The sequence below is a fragment of the Stenella coeruleoalba genome, assembly GCF_951394435.1.
Source record: "Stenella coeruleoalba genome assembly, chromosome: 20".
Classification (NCBI taxonomy): Eukaryota; Metazoa; Chordata; class Mammalia; order Artiodactyla; family Delphinidae; genus Stenella; species Stenella coeruleoalba.
In genome coordinates, this window is record NC_137166.1 from 15,269,436 (window position 1) to 15,293,465 (window position 24,030).

At 35.4% G+C, this 24,030-nt stretch overlaps 1 long non-coding RNA gene across 1 annotated transcript; it reads right to left on the bottom strand.

The window, feature by feature from the left end:
• Positions 1–886: 886 nt before the first annotated feature.
• Positions 887–9,494, bottom strand: LOC307178671. The gene is made up of 3 exons (XR_013825258.1): positions 9,375–9,494; positions 2,264–2,346; positions 887–1,081 (listed from the first exon to the last, which is right to left on the bottom strand). It is a non-coding gene; the product is annotated as an uncharacterized lncRNA (long non-coding RNA).
• Between the last annotated feature and the right edge of the window lie 14,536 nt (positions 9,495–24,030).

Here is a 24,030-nt window from a genome sequence, read left to right on the forward strand (position 1 = left end):
CCTCTGCATGAGATTTTCTACCACGGGGCCAGCTCTGATACTGGCAGTGGGGCACCAACTCTGAGTTCTCTGAGAGCCTTTATAAATATTCTTCTGATGACACAAATTTCACTGTGATGGGCAACAGGCTTGGGTCCTTGTTTCACACCCTTCTCCAAGGATGAATTGTAATAAAACATGAAGGCTTCTATGGTGAGGGACACTGGGGAATCACGGGTGCATATAGTACTAAGGAGATTTTGAGTATGGGAGACAGAACACTCTGACACTCTGAAACTATATAGACTGAATGATGTAAAAAATGACTACCTTTGGTATAGAGCAAGAATTGGCCAAACTACAGCCTATGTGCCAAATATGGCTTACTGTCAGTTTTTGTAAATGACGTTTTATGGAATATAGCCATGCCCACCCAATCATTTACATATTATCTATGGCTGTCAGAATTGTGTGGTTGCAATAGAGACTGTTTGGTCCCCAAGCTTAACCTACTGGCCATCTGTCTACAGAAACAGTTTGCCGACTCCTGATACAGAGTAACTGAGCAAAATTACTTAGGCTCAGTTCTCTGTAAATCATGTTTATTCTGGTGAGAAATAACATGCATGTAGATGAAAATCTGTCAGGTCTGAGAGAATAGGTCATGTAGCAACAACACCCTCCAGGAAGGCACTCATTGGTATGCCTGTTATGAGGAGAAGTATGTATTGTGGAAAGAGTATCAACTTTGAACCTGGATTTGACCCATATTTCTGGCATTTATTGGGCCTAATAAGCCTTGCCTTACAGGGTTATTGTCAGGATTAAATGCTATGGCCTATGTGACAACACTTAGTACTCACTAAACTGCTGTGTTTCTTCTGTCCAGTCTCTGTGTCTTCATGGTTGCTGGCACAGATCTGAACATATATAGGCATCTTACCTTGACACATTTTAAATAAGTAGTGGCACCTGCCTGGAATCACATCCTGACTCTCACTGGTGCTTTTCCTTTGGTTGATGAAGAGCCTCTAAATCCCTTAGGAATATACCATTGTGATGTCTTTGATAGTCTTCAAAACCTTTGCCTCCTTTATAGAACCTAGAAAACACAGAAAAGAACTCCAGATATTGATACAAAAGCGAAGTAGAAATTATTTGTTCCTTATTAAGTATGGGTTAAAATATCGATCCAGTACTCATAATGACAGGTTATTATCAGTGTTGTTCACATGATTAGATCAATATCTACCATCAAAAACACTTAAAATTACTACTTTGGTGTCAACATCACCCATAATGATCAAAGTATATTAGTCAATATTAATAACTGCAAATGAAGTCAACAATTGCAGACATTGTCCAAAGTAACTTGACGTACATTCAATAAAAAGTTTTGTTTGTTGAAAATATAAAAATATACCTTATATTGAAAACAGCCTACTAATATTAATGCTATATTATTATTAAACAATAATAGGAAATATTCATCAAGCATTTTCTGAATGCCAGGCACAGTAACAGACTGTACATGCATCATCTTATTTCATCCTCACAACAACCTTATGAGAAAGGTAAAATCATCATTCCCATTTTACAAGAAACTCAGACTTAGAGAAGTTAAAATGACAACTAAAATGTATTAAATAGTAATAGCACTTCACTGACAGTTTATGTAATTTTTAACTCAGAGCAAGAAGACCTTTAAAAAATATTTGGCATAACAGAAAAATATTTTTGCCCATCAGGCAACTGGATTATGCTTTATTACTTCTACCACCTTGGCACAGGTCCCTATTCAGTCTTCCTCTCTCTTCCCTGTTCTTACACTGCCATTTGTCTAACCCTCATTATCTCACACAAAGATAGAGTAAAGTCCCCAGACCCCCTTCATATCACTTCATGCATCACTACCAATCAGTTGTTCCACAGCAGACTTCCAACCTGTTATTCCCTGCCTAAAATTTCTGTGGATTTATACTTGGCTCCCTTGAACTTGGGCTCCCAATGGTTTAAACCTTTATTGCTCTGCGGAATCCTACCCTTCAAAATGCCCTATTCCGTGTTTCCTGCAAGCCCTTGTTTCTATTCTGCCAATATCTTAGCTAATCTCATTTCTTCCTCTATCATTTCTGCTTTTTAAAACTCCCTAATACCCAGTTTAAGTCACACGTTCCCTTGTTTCCCCAATTAGAAGTTTTGTATTTTTTATAAATTTCTTTGGTTTATGCTTCTCTTAGTTCACTAATATACAGATAATGGAAGCCAGAATATAATGCTTTACCTCCCCAATAAGTGGAAAGTTCTTCAAAGGTAGAGAATGCAACTTGTTCACTTAATATCTCCCACGCTGCTTAGCAAAGTGCCCTGAAAAAGAATTCAATAAATGTTTTAGAAATCAAACAGGGAAAAAGGCAAAACAAACCAAAAAAGTATGTTTTGAAAAAAACAATCTATCCAGAGGTCTTAAAATGCCTTTTCTCTAATCCTTTGAAATGACTTTTTATGTGCATGTGTATTCTGTTGAGTTCAAATTGCTTCTTGTAAGTTTTCTAGAAAGCCAATTAGGATAATAAGGAGAAAAAGATGGAAGATAGGGTGAATTCAAGAATAGTCTAAGAAATGGTGAGTGAAAGAAAGTTATAATACTGCCCCAATTCTAGAACAATGGGAACATGTTTATCATGAAGAAAAATTTCCATCAGGCAATAAGCTGGCCACACTTATGTTTTTTACCACACTTATTTTAAAGCAGACCCCAGGAAAACTCATACAGAAAAGCACCACTGTGCTGAGTTAGAGAACTCTGGAAGGAGAGAGGTGGGAATGTTATTTTAACTCAAGTGTCTTTGATTTTGTCATTTATGATTTTTAAAAGAAAACCCTGGTAAGTATAAATGGACTCAAATAAGTAAGTGTAAATGTTTGTGATTTGTACCTATTTTTACAAATAAAACATATCCGGCAATGGCAAATTTGGTGCCCAGTTATGAAAAATTTATTCAGAATATACCATTCCCAATTCCCAATTTAAAAATATTTCCCAATTCCAGGGAAAATATTATTTTAATTATTGTAACTAGTGAAGAAAAATCCATTGCTGGTAAGTCTACATCTTCATGTGGTATTGTAAAATCAGTAATTCACAGAAACAAAGTAAATGGGTATCCTGTAGTAAAGCATATATTAAATAATTCAAGTTGGGAAATTAATAATAGTAGTTTAATTTCTAATTGTGATTTTTTTCAATAAGTCCAAAGTATGTTACAATCTTGATGCCCAGCTCTTTACCATCATGGGAGCAGGTGTAAACATTTTCATGTGTACCCTGGATGTTGCATGGGGTTGAATCTACTGTAGTTGTACTTGTTCAGGGATGCCGATCTTCACAAACTTTCGGCAACTGTTATTAGGCATTACAACTTTAACTTTCTTATTTCATCTTTTTTTTAACATTTTATTTTATATTGGAGTATAGTTGATTAGCAATGTTGTGTTAGTTTCAGGTGTACAGCAAAGTGATTCAGTTATACATATACATGTATCTATTCTTTTTCAAATTCTTTTCCCATTTAGGTTGTTATATAGTATTGAGCAGTACAATTAGGACTTGCTTTCTTGGAAGTGACTCTAGGAAGTGCATTGTTGAATGGAAAGGGAGTCAATCAAGATACTTTCCCTTTCAGAAAAGTGGGGTCCAAGAGTTTGAAAGGATTTGGCAAGAGGTATAAGTGGAGTAGAAATTTCTCTTAAAAGGATTAAGTGGTTTTTCCTATATTAGTGTTAGAATATCCAACAGAACAAACATTCTACTTCCTGAAAAATTTCTAAACCACATGGAGCAAAAACTGAATTTTCAATCTAGTTTTTTTTATATGTAAACTATTTGTTGAGTGTCAGTTTTGTTGCTTTGGTCTTTTCTTTTGTGAATTAGAAGTTACTTAGACCATCCTGCAAGCAAGTGTTAAAACACTGTCTCTCCTCCCCAGGGAATGGAGATCAGGCAGTTTTGTTCCTGGAAATTTCTTTATTATCCTCAAGGAAGGGGAAACTAGTTGTATTGTAGAGATTTGGCTGTTCAAGGCTCTATTTCTGATGGTCTTTCTAACTGTCCCTCAAGGACTATTGTGAAAGAAAAGAAGAGAATAGAACCTTTGGAGAGAGGATAAAAGAGTGATATAGCGAGGAAGCAGTGGAGACTAAAATGAAGGAAGAAAGAGAAGCCATCCCAAAGACCCTTAACCAGGAGAATGATCTGAGGGTGGGCTACTGCCCAGGAGCTGCCAGGAAAAGACCATAGAAGGATCCCATAGTGGCACACTGCAACTGCCAGAACTCCCTTAGATCAGAATTTTGTCTTCGAATTGTCCAGTCTCCAGCCTGAACTTGCTGACAAGCCACCTAGCTACCTTGCAAGTGGGTCCAATGCCCCACTTGTGCTACAGTCTTTGTTCTGTCATAATTTGCCTACTTTATGAGGACTTCTCTCCACAGTAGCCCCCAGGACACTTTGGACACCCAGAAGGGCAGAGTCGGGGGAAATCCTTGGACTGAGGTATTAGAAATGAACATATTTAGGACTTCCCTGGTGGCACAGTGGTTAAGAATCCATCTGCCAATGCAGGGGACATGGGTTTGATCCCTGGTCTGGGAAGATCCCACATGCCGTGGAGCAACTAAGCCTGTGTACCACAACTACTGAACCTGCACTCTAGAGCCCACGAGCCACAACTACTGAGCCAGCACACCACAACTACTGAAGCCTGCATGCCCTAGAGCCCACGTGCCACAACTACTGAGCCCACACACTGCAACTACTGAAGTCCGCATGCTCTAGGGCATGCGTGATGCAACTACAGAGCCCGGGTGCTGTAACTACTGAAGCCCGCATGCCTAGAGCCTGTGCCCTGCAACAAGAGAAGCCACTGCAGTGAGAAGCCTGTGCACTGCAACAAAGAGTAGCCCTTGCTCGCCGCAGTTAGAGAAAGCCTGTGCACAGCAACGAAGACCCAATGCAGCCAAAAAAAGAAAGAAAAAGAAAAGGCTCATTTATTCCTTTAAAAAAAAAAAAAGGACCTATTCATTAACCTAGTATCCTTTTACTAAATATCATCAATCACCTAAAGAATGAAAAAATATATATAATTGAGTCAGCTAGATCAACAGATTAGTATAAAGAGCCCAAAGACAGACTGAAGCAGCTATGGGGACTCGGTGTTTGAAGGAAGTGACTTCACAAATCTTTGAGTGAATGAACAGATTTTTCAGTATATAGTTTTGGACAACTGCCTATCCATAGGAGGCTAAAAATAGATTCTTTACCTAAACATTCACACAAAATATTTTCCAGATGGACTGAAGAACTAAAGAGAAAAACAAACTCAAACTACTAGAGTTACTTCAAGGTAAGGAAGAATTTTAAAATAAGGTCAAACCAGAAAATTTGAAAATCCAAACTTCTACACCAAAAAAAAATCTAAAGTCACTAGGTCCATGACAGACTAGAAGATATCTCTACCATAAATAAAAAGATAAAGGCTTGGTACTAGAGTATGTATATAGATATAGAAATAAAAATAGATATAGATACAGATATAGGTATAGGAATAGGTATAGTTATAAGTATAGGTATAGGTATAGATCTCCTAAACATCAATGAGTGGGAAAAACAAGCTACCATTAGAAGAATGGCAAAAGGAATGGAGCATCAGCTCACAGAAGAGTAAACCTGCTTGGCTAATAAGTATATTCCAAAATATGCTTTCAGACTTATATGCTGAGAACTATAAAACATTAATAAAGGAAATTAAAGATGATTCAAAGAAATGGAAAGATATCCCATGCTGTTGGATAGGAAGAATTAATATTGTTAAAATGGCAATACCACCCAAAGCAATCTACAGATTTAATGTGATCCCTATCAAATTACCCATGACAGTTTTCACAGAACTAGAACAAATTATCCTAAAATTTATATGGAACCATAAAAGACCCAGAATTGCCAAAGCAATCCTAAGGAAAAAGAACAAAGCAGGAGGCATAACCCTCCCAGACTTCAGATAATACTACAATGCTACAGTAATCAAACCAATGTGGCATTGGCACAAAAACAGACATACAGATCAATGGAACAGAATAGACAGCCCAGAAATAAACCTACACACCTGTGGTCAATTAATCTTTGACAAAGGAGGCAAGACTATAAATGGGAAAAAGACAGTCTCTTCAGCAAGTGGTGCTGGGAAAGTTGGACAGCTGCATGTAAATCAGTGAAGTTAGAACACACCCTCACACCATGCACAAAAATAAACTTAAAATGGCTTAGAAACTTTAATATAAGACAAGACACCATAAAACTCCTAGAAGAGATGATAGGCAAAACATTCTTTGACATAAATTGTACCAATGTTTTCTTAAGTCAGTCTCCCCAGGTAATAGAAATTAAAACAAAAATAAACAAAAGGGACCTAATCAAATTTACAAGCTTTTGCACAGCAAAGGAAACCTTAAAAAAAATTAATGAAAAGACAACCTAGGGAATGGGAGAAAATATTTGCAAACAATGCAACCAATAAGGATTTAATTGCCAAAATATACAAACAGCTCATACAATTCAACAGCAAAAAGAAAAAAAACAAACAACCCAATCGAAAAATGGGCAGAAGACCTAAATAGACATTTCTCCAAAGAAGATGTACAATGGCCAATAGGCAAATGAAATGATGCTCAACGTCACTAATTATTAGAGAAATGCGGATCAAAACTACAATGAGGTACCACCTCACACCAGTCAGAATAGCCATCATTAAAAAAGTGTACAAATAACAAACGCTGCAGAGGGTGTGCAGAAAAGGGAACCCTCCTACACTGTTGGTGGGAATGTAAGTTGGTTCAGCCACTATGGAAAACAGTATGGAGGCTCCTCAGAAAACTAAAAATAGAATTATCTTATGATCCAGCAATTCTCCTGGGCATATATCCAAACAAAACTATAATTCAAAAAGATACATGCACCCATATGTTCATAGCAGCAGTATTCACAATAGCCAAGACATGGAAACAACCTGAATGTCCATTGACAGATAAATGGATAAAGAAGATATGGTATATATATACAATGGAATATCAGTCATATAAAAAACCAAATAATGCCATTTGCAACAACATGGATGCAACTAGAGATTATCATACTAAGTTAAGTCAGAAAGAGAAAGACAAATACCATATGATTATCCGTTATATGTGGAATCTAAAACGTGGCACAAATAAACCTATCTACAAAACAGAAACAGACTCACAGGCATAGAGAACACACTTGTGGTTGCCAAGCGGTGGGGTGGGGGGGGAAGAGGGGAGGGATGGACTAGGAATCTGGGGTTAATAGATGCAAACTATTACATATAGAATGGATAAACAACAAGTTCCTACTATATAGCACTGGGAACTATATTCAATATCCTGGGATAAACCATAATGGAAAAGAATATAAAACAGAAAGTATATATGTGTATAACTGAGTCACTTTGCTGTATAGCAGAAATTAACACAACATTGTAAATCAATTATACTTCAATAAAAAATAAATTAAAAAGAAGAAAATCTAGTTTATATCAAGCAGGTTTTATCAGAAAAACCAGCCGAACTAATGACCAAGATGGTCACAAAGGCACACACACACAAACACACACAACCGAAATATGGTTTCATTAGTAAAACAATAATGCAATACCATTTTCATCCATACTGTCAGAAATTTAAATGTCAGACAATACCAAGTGTTGGTAAGAATATGGGAACTTCACGCATCTCTGGTGGGATTGTAAATTGGTACGACCACTTCAGAATGCATATGGCAATACCTAATAAAATTTGGAAATGCACACCCCTATAACAAATTGTTCCGTTTCAGGATATATGAGAGAAACTTTCATATATGTGCAGAAGGAGCCTTATACACATATGTTCATTGAAGCATTGTAATGACTGTAGTATCAAACATTTGAAAATAACCCCAAAATCCATAAAAGGGGGAAATGATATGATGGAATTTTATATTGCAGTAAAAAGAATGAACTATCAAATAGGTAGGTCCAAAATACAATACTGAGTAGTAAAAAAAGCAAAATAATAGAGTATATTACATATATTTAAAAACATACGAGAAAATCTATGTATAGCTTATGGATTTGTGCATAGAAATGTATGTTAAGATATGATAAATGAATCTGAAGCACAGATTTAAAGCAAATTGTAGTAGTTGCCTCTAGACAGTGAGAAGAATAGATTTGGACAGAGGGATGGTGGTTATGGGGACTTTACCTTTATGATTAGCATTTAATTTTTTAATGTGTAATATAAGTGATTGAGATATTATTCTTTGCTCTTTTCTATATTTTGATATTTCTTATCCCAGAGTCTAATATGCTACTTTGAGAGAGGTTTGCATGTGTACAGGAAGAAGACACATGCAGTACAAAGTAAATGTAAAATGCTCTGCTACCAAAACTACTTTATGGCAAAATGTTTTTTTTAAGCTTTCTTTGGAGAACAGTTTTACTCATGTCATTCTGCTATGTGAATAGGAAAATAAAATTAAAGAGACTTTGTTCTGAAGTGGGGCCTTAGAGATCATTATAAAATAACCCTTTCATTTTACAGGTGAGAAAATGAAGGCCCAGAGACCTGCTGAAGGTCATGCAACTTGTTAGTAATGCAGTCAGGATGAGAACTCCTAGATCACACCGGAATGTGATATAAACTATCATCTTTATTCACCCTTCCTCCCCCACCTCCTCCCACACACCCTGATAGAATTCTACTCTACTATTATTCTTGTTAAAATTGGCTTGGTTTTAAATTTATTTATGTATGTCTATTTCCCTCACTAGAACATGAGCTTTTACTCATGGAAGTCCAGGACCACCTCTGATTTATCTTTGTAGTTTTGCACATAGTAGGTGATCTATAAATATGTGTTAAATATTCTACCTGAGTTATTATCTTCATGGTATTGCCAGCTTAATATGAAGGACAATATATTTAAGGGAATTAGGTTTGTTATAGGTTAGGTTTGTTATAACTTAGGTTTGTTATAACTCTAATAATATAGCAAAAGAAGTATTTAATATCGAATCTTCATTTTAGAGATTATTCAATTCAGGGAGCCATAACACCTCTGCCGTGTTTTTCGATATATACATTATAGGAAAGATGTGTCTCAAGCAGCTGAGCTTGCCTTATCACCCTGATGGTGTGTGACTCAATACAGCATAGGCAAGCTTTTCTTAGAGGAGTGACCATGAGTGACCCTCAGTTTTCCCCAGCATCATCTTAATCTTGTATTTCTCAACATCCAGCCCCTGCAGCTGATGCATGTTTAAAAGATTTTCACTCACACTGTTTTGCCAACGTGATAGATACTATTCACCAGCTGGGATTTTCATGTGTTCTGCAGCTTCCTACAGCTTTTCATTGGCTTGGGTCTCTCTGCTTCCCTCATATTAGTAGTGATTCTGGAATAGTAGAAAAGGGCTCAAATTCAAGCTTCACAGCAATTTAAATATCACTTTTTATAGTTTTCTCCCTCTCATTTCTACAGCATCCTGTCTACTAATATTAACACCACAGCTTGAGGCAGGTGCAGACCAATTTGCCTTTATGGATTCTTTGACCCCTAAAAGTTCTTTCTCTGTTTCTGAGTCCTTCCAACATGAGCCTGGCATTTGCCCCACAAGCCTGTATCTACTTGTTCCCTATACAAAGGCAAGAAAGAAGAACTAAGGCAACCTATTCCTTTTCCCTTATATCAAATAGACTGTACACATTATAAATGTACACGGATCCCTGCATTTTTTTAGTAGTTCAAGTAGGAAATCTACATGTTTAGAGGACACGTGAAGTAGCAGATCAGATTTTTTATTGAATGACAACATCAGGCTCATGGAATGAACTTGATACAAACTTATTGAAATCACTGTGGTTGACATATATGAAAAAACTTGGATTCCTAGTGAGGTCTTTATGGAATCAAAGTTATGTTTTTAACATTGTATAAATATTAATTTTATTGAGGAGATGACCAGAAAATAGTGCTTATTTCCTACTGAAATCAGAGAAAACCGTTAGAAAAGCATTTTGTATTGAATACCTTCCTTTATCTTCTCAGCACCAAATGAATGACTAATTAAATGTTATATGAAAACGTCATAGCAGATGGTCCTTCCCATTAATAAGCATGTAATGAAATAATAAACATGCTGAAGAGAAAGACATGAGAGACTGCATATCAGTTGTGAAGTGAGTAATTTATCTCAGAACTCAGAGGGCAAGCAACGGGAAAGCTGTCATGAGATTGAACATTGAATCTCCTCCTCTTTCCCTATCCTGCTTGTCACCTATAATTTCCTCAGATGATCTATTCAAATTACTGATTCTTCATTGTGAAGTGTCCCAGAAAAATACTCTACAATCCACACAGATGAATCTAAAAAGGGTAATCTCATTTTTTAATATGTAAGCAAAAGTTATAAGGACAGCTACATGTAAAAGAATGAAATGAGAACATTCTCTAACACCATATACAAAAATAAACTCAAAATGGATTAAATACCTAAATGTAAGACTGGATACTATAGAACTCCTAGAGGAAAACTTAGGCAGAACACTCTTTGCCATAAATTGCAGCAATATTTTTTGGATCTGTCTCCTAAAGTAAAGGAAATAAAAGCAAAAATAAACAAATGGGACCTAATTAAACTTAAACACTTTGGCACAGCAAAGGAAACCATCGACAGAACAAAAAGACAACCTACTGAATGGGAGAAAATATTTGCAAATGATATGACTGACAAAGGATGAATATCCAATGTATATAAACAGCTCATACAACTCAACATCAAAAAAACAATCTGAACATAAAATGGGTAAAAGAACTGAATAGACATATTTCCAAAGAGGACATGCAGATGGCACACGAAAAGATGTTCAACACCACTAATCATCAGGAAAATGCGAATCAAAACCACAATGAGATACCACCCCACACCTGTCAGAATGGTTATCATAAAAAAGAACATAAATAACAAATGTTGGCGAGGATGTGGAGAAAAGGAAACCCTTGTACCATGTTGGTTGGTGGAAATGTAAATTGGTGCAGTCGCTGTGGAAAACAGTATGGAATTTTCTCAAAAAACTAAAAATGGAACTACCATGTAACCCAGCAATTCCACTCCTGTGTATATCACCCCCAGAAAGAAAAACACTAATTTGAAGAGATACATGCACCCCAATGTTCATAGCAGCATTATTTACAATTGCCAAGATAAGGAAGCAACCTAAATGTCCATCGACAGAGGAATGGATATAGATGATGTAGTACATACATACAACAGAATACTACTCAACCGTAAAAAAGAATGAAATTTCGCCATTTGCAGCCACATGGATGAACGTGGAGGGCATTACGTGAAGTGAAATAAGTCAGAGAAGGACAAGTACTGTATGATATCACTTATATGGGTAATCTAAAAAATACAACAAACTAGTGAGCATAACAACAACAAAAAGCAGTCTCACAGATACAGAGAACAAACTAGTGGTTACCAGTGGGAAGAGGGAAGAGGGGAGGGGCAATATAGTGGTAGGAGAGTAAGAGGTACAAACTGTTAGGTATAAAATAAGCTACATGGATATACTGTAAAACACGGGATGGGGAATATAGCCAATATTTTATAATAACTATAAATGGAGTATAACCTTTAAAAATTGTGAATCACTATACTGTACACCTGCAACTTACATAATATTGTACAGCAAGTATATTTCAATAAAAAAGACACATGTGGGCTTCCCTGGTGGCGCATTTTTAAATTAAAAAAGTTAAAAGGGTAATCTCAGTTTTTAATACAAAAGCAAAAGTTATAAGGGAGTAACAAATGGAATCTAGCAATGCAATAATAATGCACTATGACCAAGAGGGTTTATTTCAGGAATAAAAGTATTTTAATATCAGAAAATCTATCAACGTAATTCATTGTCACCAAATCCAAAAGGAAAAACAAAATTACTATATCAGTATGTAGATGTTGAAAGACTTAATACAATTCAACAGTCAGTCCTAATAAGTCATAAGCAGAAGGAATCTACTTAAGTATGATAAAGTTGGTTTTCCAGAAACCAAAAGAAAATATCATTTTAAAATAACAGAACTCTAAATCCATTTAAATTAAAATTAGGAACTATTTAGAAAGGTCCATTGACAGTAATTCTTATTTTAACATTGTCTTGGAGATTCTAGTGACTGCAAGGAGGCAGGAAAATAAGTAATATGCATAAGCATTGGGAAAAAACCCCACTAAGACAGGTGTGCTAGATTGTTCTAATATTAACAAGATTACAAAGGGGACTATGTTTTTCAGAAGCCTTTCCCTTTGTGGTTTCGTGCAAGAGTTGGCCAAAATCTAAAGTCACATGAGACTTGGAATGTGGAAGTGGAGTAGTAGCCACTATTTCTTAAGTTCTTTTCAGTCAGATATGATGAAGGACAGATGCAGAGGTGCCCAGTGAATTCCAGTTTGTCATTGTTTTCCTCTACTCCATGTTCAAATCTACCTTCTGGCTGCTAGACCCACTGACCAAAAGTAGCCCCAGGCCCTCCAACAGATGCTTGACTGAAGACTCCAGAAGTGGGAGCCATGCAGAGGTGCAGATTTCCAGAAACTTTTCTGCCACTTTGCTTTCATGTTTCCTCTCTGGCACCTGGATATGTCTAGCTTTCCAGATTTCCATTAACACAGCCTTTAAAAAGGCTGGGTAGTGAGTTTTCTCTAATTCTCCAACTTCCTTTTTTAGATCTTTATTACCTAACATCTCCCACAATTATGTAAGGTCTTGTTCCTATAATTAACCCCCTTTTCATGATACTAGCTTTTCTGCTTCTCTGACTAAATTCTGACTGATAGAATTAATAAAATAATCTGTTAAGGGGGCTGGATACAAGATAAATGCTAAAAACAAGTATTTTCTGTATTTTAGCAATATAGACCTAGGAATAAAAATATAAAAATAATAGTATTTTGTTCACAACACTGAAAAAAGTATAAAGCAACCAGGAATAAAATTACTAGAAAGGCACAGCATTATATGAAGAACACTATACCATCTTACTGAAGGGTATGAAACAAGATTTAAGCAATTGGAAAAACATTTCATGTTCTTGGGTAGGAAAAATAGGTGATAAAGTGGTGATTCTCCCAAATTAATATAAAAGAAAGTATACCTCCAATTAGGATCCTAAGAGAATTTAAAAAAATAGCTCCTATTATTTTAAAATTCATATGTAAGAATAAATATTCTACAATAATTAAGATGAAAAAGAACAGTGTATGTGTGTGGGGTTCTTTACTGTATATAAGAACATATTGTACAGCTTTTGTAATCAAATCAATATGGTATCAGCATGAGAATAGATAAGTTGACAGAATAGAAAATCCTGAAATAGATCATAATATATATGAGAATTTAACATATGAAAAATTTGTAGCTCAATTTGGTGGGGGAACTATATTTTATATAAGCAATAGTGTTTATTAATTCATATATAGATCTAAGAGCATGAAAAAAAATTCAGAAGGATACATAAAGTTGTTATGCAAGTTGTCTAGTGGGTGGATGTGGGACTTAAGGCAGGAGTTGGTGAGAAGAAAGAGACAAAAAGAAAGATAATAAATCAACATGCAAACTTAAAATGTATGATTTCCAGATTCATGTTCTAGAATCATATTTCTAGAATCAGGTTCTTAGAGTGAAAAAAATTTATATTTTAGTGTGATTGTGTGTAAATATATATGGAGAAATGTATGGGAGTGGAGGAAGAGAAGTAACGACGTGTAAGAATCTCTATGGCCTATCAGTGAAGAAAGCAAGTTAAAGATCAATGTGTATAATTTGATTCTATTTAGATAAAAACAGACACACTGTATTAAAGTTTGATCAGAGAAGGAGAACTTCTAGGTGTCGTATAGAATGAGGAATTTATCACAGGGATTTGACCTCATGCGAGGTCAAGGTTGGAGCTGGTTAAGCAGTTTATATATGACTTGCTTCTGTGTCCAGTGTTGGGTCTGAAGTCTTCACGATAGGCAGTTGGAAGGGAAAGATGGGCACGTAGTCGCATGCCATTCCAAGGATAAATTGGAACCTAGGAGGACAAACTGAAACTCAAGTGGCTCTTTCACTTCCTTCAAACCTCCAACTTTGATGACATGGGTGACCTGCTGGAGAAATGATGCCCTTAGTCATGGAGTGGAACATACAGGTGACCTAAGAGCAGGAGAAGCTTAAGGAGGAGATCCTGTGGGAGCTGCAGAATCTGTGGGCTCAGCTGCTACCTGATGCCAACAAGGTGAGAGACCAGATCCACAAAAAATTTGTATAAACTGCTACAGTATCTGACTCTATACCAACCTTCACAATCTAATCATTCCTGCTGCTTCATTTTTGCCTTTCATATCTCATGCAAATTTCTATGTAGCCAATCTTAGCTCAAAACCATACAGGGAAGGGAATTCATACATAAATAAGACACCTATGTAAGTATATGTATACCTTTATGTTGGTATAAATAAGGAAAAAGTCATGGAAAAATACACCCCAGATTTCATCAGGGAGATGGTAGTGGAGGGATATGGCCAGAAGCTAAATATAGTATGGTATATTTATGTAACACAATATGGTGCAGCTGTAATAAAGAATAAGATGTGTTTGTAGGTACACATATGAAAAGCTATCCTGATGGAAAAAAGCAAGTCAAGGAAAACTATCTAAAATATAATCTTATTTGTGGAAAAATAATCTACTATGTGTGGAGATATGGATATAGGCCACTATATCTGTACTAGCTGTGTGACCTTCGAGCAAATTATTTAATCTATCTACACCTTATTTTCTTCATTTGTAAAATGGACATAGTAATACTAATGATAGCATCTGGATTGTAGGTTATCGCGAAGATGAAATGAGACCCATAAAGTGCCTAGAATAGGGCTTAGCAAATAGCAAGTGCTCGATAATATTATTATTATTTTGGTTATTTCTATCATTATAAATACATCTCAATGGAAATCACTTTCCTCCTTCTCCTACCTTATCAACTCAATTCTATCCTGTCAAATCAAGGAGAAAAGGAGGAAGAGAAGGGGATCTGATTTAAACAGAGCTGCCCCAGAAGGTTGTCACTGGCCCATGGGTCAGTGAGTTGTAACCCTGCGTAGTCATTAAAAGGATGTCGATGGCGAAAAGACGCAAGGTCAAGCAATGCTTATCCAGAAAAAAGCCTGGGATTCAGACAGGCAGTTCTGGCTGTGTGAGTGTGTCTGTGTGTGCACGCATGGGTGTGTGTATTTGTTCTCATGTGTTAGCACACACATACTTGTGTATAAGCTGGAAAGAACCAATAAAACAACTGAGGATAATTGCACTAAGGAAACATTTAAAAATTCCTGCAAAGGTGAGTCAGAGTGCTATATATTATATTTTCTGATCCACACATGAGAGTTAAAAGACGGGACAGCCAGCATACTCATTTATGCACCCTGAGCCCTGCAATTTATTTCACTGTATTTGATGTTAGCAGGGAAGCATTTCTTTATGTAAAATTACTCAGAATACAGCACAAAGAACTATTCTGTAGGTATGAAATGTGTCTAAATAAAAAAAAAAAAAAGAAAAAACAAAACCCGCTTCTGCACTTTTGACACATCATGACCACAGTAAAGGAAAAATGAAGGCTCTTTTGTTTCTAGGTGCTGCTGGAGGAAATGAAACAATGGGGCATGAACACAGTTCTCAACCTTTTTTTTCTATGGGGGCACCCGTGGCTGACTAACATTGCCTAGCACAATGCTCTTCTAAACGCGATTCCCAGCACACTGGTCATTACTTCATCTCATTCACTGCCACCCAAGAGAGCATTTCAGGATACAAATGAGTAAGACTGACATTGAAAGAGAGTAACCTTGGAGACATTCTATTTTTTAATTAAAAATGTAATACATGAATATATTCTCATTGTAAAAGACTAAGCAATATGGAAATATATAGGATATACTCCTGTACCAGCTCTCCCACACCCAAACTTCTCTCCACAGAGAGAAGCTAATAAATTATTAATAATTTTGGTGCGTATCCTTTATATATTAAATTTGCATTTATATGTTCATATGTATGCATGTGTTTATCTGTATCTTTATATCTATATATCCACACATACTGGATTATTTTTCCATAAATGAGATTATACTTTAGCAATTTTTTTGATTTGTTTTCCACATAACATCATAACACTGGAATATCTTTATGTATGGGTACAGACCCATCTTGTTCTTTATAACAGCTGCACTGTATTGTGTTGCATAAATATCCAACATTTTATTTAACCTCTTTCCAATGGTGGCTACTTGTGTTGTTTCTTTTTTATTATTAAAAACAATGTTGCACTGAATGTACATGCTCATCCTTGTGCATGTTTCTTTGTGAACAAATGTATTTATTAAGAACAGATATGTAGAAGTGGATTGCTAGGTCAGAGAGTACCCATATTTTAGTATTTAATTAAGTGCAAAATATTCCAAAAATCTGCACAAATTTACACTCTCTCCACTGGCAGTATTTTTTCTGTCATTCAAAAAAGATTTGCACAGTGGCTACTTACTTACCTCCCTACTTACCTATCTATCTATCTCCCAGCTACCCACCCACCACCTATCTAACACGTGGAGGAAAATGAAGCAGGTCAAAAGTTACTAGGAGTGAAACGGACAGGGTGCATATTTAAGTTAGGTGGTACAGGTACCTTGCTAAAAAAGGTGATCTCTGAGAAAAGCGTGAAGAAAGAACTGGAGCAAGCCACACATATACCTGAGGGAAAAGGATCAAGGTAGAGGGAACAGCAAGTAAAAGTAACTGAAGAGGACAGAAAGCTGGTGTGTACTAAGAGAAACGAGGAGGCCAGTATGGCAGGACTGTAGTGAGAAAGGGGGAAAGTAGAAGAGAGAGGTAATGAAGGTACAAGAGTGTCCATCTCCCCAGCCTCTTTTTAACAGCAAGGAACATTCATCTTTAAAGTGCTGGCCAATCTACTGGCAAATCTCACTCTTTTCAAATTGCATTCTGCCTGATTACTAATGAGATGGGGAATCTTTTCACGTGTATGTTGGCTGTTTTTGTTCTTATTCTACATTTGTATTTTCATATCTTTTTCTCACATTTGATTGGATTTTTTCTTATTGATTTTTATACATTCTGATTATTTATTAAGCCTTTTTCAATTATACGTCTTGCAAATATGTTCTCCCAATTTGCCTCAATTTTTATGAAACCCAACCTGTATATTTTATTTATGAATTCTTTATATTGTTTTTAGTTTAAGGGGACCCTCCTTATCATAAAATAAATATTTTCCTATATTTTCTTCTGATGGTTTTATAAATTTGTTGTTCATTATGTTTAGCTCTTTAATCCATTTGGGATTTACATTTGTGAATGTCACAGTTAAGGTATAATCATATATATAATATATGCATATATATTATTTTTTCTCCCTTTTCTGATTTGAAATACAAAATTTATTATATTAAAAGTTCATATATATTAATCTGTTTCTAGACTGCCTATTCAGTTCTGTCTTCTATTTACCTGTCAATACCACACTGTTTCAATTATTAAAGCTTTGTAGTGTATTTAGATACTTGATATGGATCACTTATCTTCATTGTCTTTTGAAAACTATTCCTGGAGATTCTATTTCAGATGAATCTGAGAATTAGCTTAGCAAGGTCCATTTTATTGGGATTTAATTTAAATGTATAGATTAACTTGAGGAGAACTAACGTTGGTAAATTATTGAGTGTTCTCATTTAGAGAATAGATCTTTCCATTTGTTTAGATTTCCTTTCATGATTTTCAGTACATTTTTACAGTTTTGTTCCACATAGATCTTGCATATTTCTTGTTAAGTTTATTCTTAGGCTTTTTTTCCTTTGTGTTTCTGGTTATGAAGGAGTGTATTACATTTTATTTTCTAATATCTTGATTTAATATTATTAGATAAATTCAGAAAAAAAACCAAATTCTGAAGTAAATAGAGGTATAATGGTAGCTTTACACTGATTGTAGTCATTTAATAATTTATTGCTAGCAATAGAGCATCTGAATTGATTCCCTCATCAGAACAATCTCTGGGATATGACAAATCAAAGAGACTACCTTTAGCTTTTGCTTTGGGACATTTATTTACTCAGGGAGGAGGCAATTAGGCCAAGCCCTGAGGCTCATATATGTTCAATCACTCTGGAATCTGAGAACAAAGCAATGGGGCTTCTTCTTTCCATATTCACCCCTGCTGCTTTATTTTGACCTCCTTTTGTTTCAAGTCTTTGCTTTATACAACTAAAGTTTTAAAATTATGCACATAGAAAAGCACATAAAATAATATAACCTTAATTTAATAGCTGAGTCATTTAATATGACCCAAGTTTAATAGCTATTTGTTTGCCATATTTGGTTCAGGACTTTTTTGCTTTTGTTCTTATTAATTTTAAGGAAATAAAATATTACAAACACAGCTAAAGCACCAACCCTTTCCCTTCCCATTCACTCTGATGTTGGTGTGTTTCACCCTTAAGAACATTTAAAATATCTTTATGATTTTAATGTGCAGCTATAAGTTATATTTATTATCTGGTGTGTTTTTAACATTTACATAGTTGGTATCAAAACATGTGTAGCATTTTGTAACTTGATACTGTGGGCTTTTGAAATTCATCCTTGTTGACAAGGACAATTGCTCATGGTATTTTATTTATATCCATTGGTCAAACTTAGCTAATCCAGTCACATGGCTACACCTAGTAGCCAGGGAAATTGAGAAATGTGGTTTTTATTCCAGAAAACCACAACCCTGGCTAAAAATCTGGGTTACATTACTAAGGAAGATGAGGGGAACTGGTAGTAGGGCACAGCTACCCATCTCTGCCAAATATTTCAATTACAATGTTTTATAATGTTTATTACAGATTTCTGATATATACCTTTATTGGATTAAGGTATTTGTTTTTATCTTTCTCAGCTTGCCAAAGGATTTTTAAAACTGCTTTTAATTAGGAATAGGTGTTAAACTGTTCTTTGGCATCTTTTAATATGATTATGTGATTTTCTACTTTAATTTGATAATGTAATGTATTAAATTAATGTTTCTTAATGTTAAACTATCCTTGCATTCCAGACATAGATTTTAATTATGTTATAAGATATAAGATTCAAAAACATGAATCTTATATCTGTTAGAAATATATTATTTTCTTTGAAAGCAGTGTAGACTTTTGGTATTTAGGATTTATATGTTCATAGTTAAACTGGCTTATTCTGTTATTATTTAATGTTATTTGTATGGATTTATAATCAAGATTATGCTAACCATATAGAGTTAGTGGGGAAGCTCTTCATCTTTTTATATTCTGGAAAAATTTTTTTAACCTAATAATTATCTGTTTAAATTTTAATATAATTTACCCATAATACCATTTGATCTGGGTTTTTTTTAAGGGATATATCTTTGACTACTTTTAAAATTTCTTCTATGACCTTATTCTATCTTTTGTTGAGCCAATTTTTGTTATATATTTTTTTCTAGAAAAATCAACCTTTTAATTTAGATTTCAAATATGTTAGCATTAATTCAAACCTACCTTTCTTTCACACTTGAAATTTTTTTCTGTGTCTATATTTATCTTACCTGTCTTCTGTGGTTTATTTTAGTCTCCTCTATTTTGTCTTGATCAGAATTGCCAGAGATTGTACAATTACGTTGGACTTTTAAAGAACCAGGAAATGGTTTTATTAAGTAGTCCTTTCAGTCTTTTTACTTACATTATTATTTTCTGCTTTTTAACTTTTTAATTTTCTCCATCCAAATTGTTTTTTTTTCTTCTTCTAATTTATTGTATTGTGTGCTTAGGTCATTATTTCAGGCATTGTTTATTGGCTACCCATTCCTAACCCCCTTATCCTTTCTACTTCCAACTGTAGAGGCTAAAATAGCTAGATACCCAATTTCCCAGATAGTCTTGGAGCTAGGTATGGCCATGTCCTCCAGATGTAAGAGGAAGTCTTCTACAGGCACATTGGGAAAGATTTTTTCCCACTGCTCACTAAAATGGAGAAATGCACACCAACTCTTTCTTTCCAACTAGTAGAAGGAAAAAGAGAGCACAGAGAAGGCACACCTGGTTTCTTAAAAGCCCCACCCTAGAAGTGGTATGCATCATGCCCACTCACATACCATTGGAGAGAACTTACTCATTTAATCATACTAACTGCGAGGGAGGCTGGGAAATGTGACTAGCCACATCACTTGCTATAACTCTATTATGATGTAAGAAAAGAACAGATCTGGAAAATAGATTAGCCATTACTTGCAACCTTTCACACATACAATGACAGAGAAGTTAAGAATATCAGTTACTCATGAAAGCACAAGCTTGGAAGTTGTTCTATAATCCTTAAGGGACCTATATGAAAAAAAATTGAGCTTTGAAAATATTCATCTAAATATTGGATGATGCCACCAGCATTCTTATCAGACAAAAGTACCAAAACCTGAGCTACAACAATCAGACTCAAGTAGCCATTGACAGTCTAAGCAGCCAACTTGAATCAATAATGCTATCTATATTTCCGTAAGGGAGGATAATCACACATACACACTGGCATAAAACTCAGTGGCTTCTCAATTCACTGTGAAATCATATAACTCAAACCAAATAGTTGCAGGTGGCTTTAATTAGCAGTGTCATAAAAGCAATTAGCACTGGTTTGTACCAACTGTATCCACTAGAACTAGCACAGAGTTAATGACAAGTGTATGCACAAGTAGTAATATTCTGTTATGCTTTCAGAAATATTAAAATAATAGAAAAAGGGATACTACTTCTTTCCTAGTCAATTTGTTTAATTTTTAAAATATAATATCTTATCTTTTCTTGTAGTTTGCTCTTGTGAGTTTAAAATAAGTGAAAAAATAAGTCTGCAAATCACTTTACTTGGTTACCTTTCTTCTAGCATAGATATATGTATCTTTTATAATCTTTTAATTTTATGTCAGGTTTATTAAAGCATAGCTTACATTCACTAAAATTCACCCTTTTAAGTTGTACAGTTCTATAAATTTATACAGTTGCATAGCTGCTACCAGAATCAAGGTATCAAATATTTCCACTACCCCTCCACCCCCCAAAAAGTTTTCTCATGTCCCTTGGTAATCCCCAAATACAACATTTTGGAAGTGAATCAAAATTCCACTTGATGTGTTTCACTTGGTAAGCCAGGTTTTTCATCTGGGAGAATGCCATGCAGACCTCAAATGTGAACAAGCCAACTAGCTTATTTTTTTCTTTCTCCCCTCTGAAATCCCACTTGTTTTTCCCAAGTGCCTCATTGGTTTAAATGATTTTAGCAGGGAATCACTGTTCATTTTTCTTTGCAAATATACTTTAAAAAAAAACTGTCAACATCAACATGTCAACATCATTGTCTTATTTTCTACATCCATCAGGTGCTTTAACATATATTACAGAAATAAACAAAAGAAGGTATATTCTTTGTTCCCAAGGAGTTTTCAGATTAAGAGAGAGAATAAGCATGGACATATTTATAATAAATAGAATATGGTCTATGATAACCAGGAGGTGTTTTTCTCCCCTGTCTATTTTATTATGGTTAGCCTGTGGGGAAAGGAAGGTGAGAGGAAGTGCATTAAGTGGAAGGACTGGCTGGATTCAGCAGAATGAAATAAATACAAGAAGATACAGAAGCACATGAAGAGGACAGAACAAGGATTTGGGTAGAGATGACATTACAGGAAAGATGACTGCCATGGTTTGTGCTAGCTGAAAGAAGCCTTGTATCAAGAAGCCCTTCATTTTGTAGATGAGGAAACAGGCCCAGAGAGGGGCAGTGATACATTGAAGGTCAACCAGAGAAGTTGTAGCAGAGCTAGGAGTAGAACTAGATCTCCTAATTCTGTTCTGATGTTCACTTTACTGCCCTGCATGGCTTATCCTGTTGCTTTCAGGAAGCAACCCGTAATTTTCCACTTACTCACATTTGCTTTTGAGCCCTTACATCCTACTCTAGCTTTACAAAAGAAATACATTAGCCATCACCTGGGGACATACCCAATGCCTCGGAGGTGCTACCCTCACAGTCTTTCTCAGATAATCCATCTCCACCTTTCTTTCCAAAACCCTCTTGGCAGAATTCAGGCCCCCTTCTTTGCTGGAGGGTTTAATAATGATTCACTGTAGGGCTAGCTTGAAACCTTGACTCTCTTGATATCATTTATGTGGGGAAAAAATGTTCCTAGTTCCAAATAATCAAACTAAACTTTCAACAAAAAGCCAAATACTTGGGGACTTTCTATAAATTTATCTGAATATGTAATTTTTTCTGTTCTTTAGAGGAATGACATATTCTGCTCAAATCTGAAACTATGACCTAATTTATATAAATTCAGCTTTTCTGTGTACAAACCTCCATAGGTTCTGGTGAAAACTTAACTCTTCCATTGCTACAGCAGTTGTGCCCACAATTCTACTCCAAATTCAACATAATGGAGCAAAGTGTCTCAACATCTGGAAAATGGGTAGAGTACATAAGAAAATAAAACTTACAGTGGAAAAGGCACTGGTGACAGTGTCTTGATGTTACAGTTCTTTGCTGAAATGTTTTTCAGGTGGCCTCTCTAAAAGAAAACGGGACACTTGGATACCAAGTTCAAGTCCACAAAGGAAATTCAAATTAGTTCTATATCAAATGTAGCACTTTCAAACATCATCTCATCAGAATATTCTGATATTTTCATCTGGTATTTTCATCAGAATATTCTATATTCAAAAATATTTTTGAAATGTATGTGCACAACACTGTGCTGTGGGGAAGTACAAAATAGACTAACAATAGAATGTAGCACATGGTATAGGGACATTTGGGACGCACAGGCTGTAATATTGTAGGAATTCAGAATCAAGAAATAGAACTGTATGGAACATAAAAGCCTTCAAGTAAGAAATGAAATTTAAGGATAGGTAGAATCTGTACACGTGGAGAGGAATAAGGAGCACAGCTGATGTTCAGTTGGATGTTCTGGAACAGCGGCACCGGCATCTATTCTGTATGACTGGTAATCCATTCTGAATGGTCGCTGTACTTGCCAAATTGGTCATTAGATATTCTGAAGATCACCCCAGCAGGCATTCCTGGATACCGCTGTGGAAGTGGCTGTTGGGAGGTCGGGGATCAGTTCAACTTTCCCAGGCCATCAAAAGGTAACCAACTGATCAGAAATAGAGATTTGTTTTAAATTGTTGCTGTGTTCAGTTAAATCTTATGTATGCTGTGCACACATTTCTTCTGAGATTATACAACTAATCTCTCAGTCAGATTGACATCAGTCTTAAACTTCATTATCATACAGCCATAGGTATCAAATTGACAAACACACTCAATGGGTATAAATGATTATTATTATTCTTTACTAGAACAAAAACTGTACTGTCTCTTATAACACTCAACCAATTTCAATCCCTTGTCAGGACAAACTTTAAAAGAATATCATCAAGAAAATTCAAAAAAAAAAAAAAAAAGAAAGAAAGAAAGAAAGAAAAATAGCAGAGCTGGTCGGTTTTGTCTAGCAGGTACTTCTGCTGTTTCACCTTTTGAGGTAAGTAGCCTCAGGGACATGGAACCAATTTTCAGCAGTGATTTGCTACGATATTGAATACACATCTCAATACCTTCATAGATAGAAAAGGAGGGTCTGATTCATCAACACTTCCCTTTTGGTCAGCAAACACTCAGGGAACAATTAGACTGTTTATAAAGCCTTGGTACCTAGAATAGCACAAAGTCAATTTAAAAAATATATTGAATATGTGAGCTTTTCCAAATTGTCATCAACTGTTATGACAAGCTATTAAAGAAGCTATTGTAGAGGACTGA